This window comes from Penaeus monodon, chromosome 34, assembly GCF_015228065.2.
Source record: "Penaeus monodon isolate SGIC_2016 chromosome 34, NSTDA_Pmon_1, whole genome shotgun sequence".
Taxonomy (NCBI): Eukaryota; Metazoa; Arthropoda; class Malacostraca; order Decapoda; family Penaeidae; genus Penaeus; species Penaeus monodon.
Window position 1 is genome coordinate 25,710,150 of NC_051419.1, and position 470 is coordinate 25,710,619.

Below are 470 nucleotides of genomic sequence, written 5' to 3' on the forward strand. Positions count from 1 at the left end.
ACGAATTCTGAAGGGAGATTCCGCCGTCAAGAACGCAGCCTTAAGGTAGGAAAGAAGTAGCTTTGTTGTAGGTAGTGAAACGCAGGCAACGCAGCGCGCAGCACGACGGAACGAATGCAAGCACATGCAACGACAAAACACGGAGAACACATCACTGCACAAATGAACCTAAAACCAACCAAACAAAGACAAACGACAAAACAGTACACAAGAGCAACAACACCCAACCACACACACCGTCCAACCAAACCCACCACCAACACACACCACAACGACACCCCCACCAACCACCACAACACACCAATACACCCCACACCACACACCACCCACACGCACATGCCACTACATAAAATTAAAAAATACAAATCAAAAAATAATAAATGACGATGATGATATGACACTATTAATCCTGTTTGCCCTATTACTAGCTTGCAAGAGACAAACTAAACACTACTACATAATACATATGT

General features: G+C 44.3%; 1 protein-coding gene across 1 annotated transcript in view; it reads left to right on the plus strand.

Moving 5' to 3' along the window:
- Positions 1-470, plus strand: part of LOC119594860 — a 7,208-nt gene that overhangs the window by 5,289 nt on the left and 1,449 nt on the right. The window lies entirely within an intron of this gene.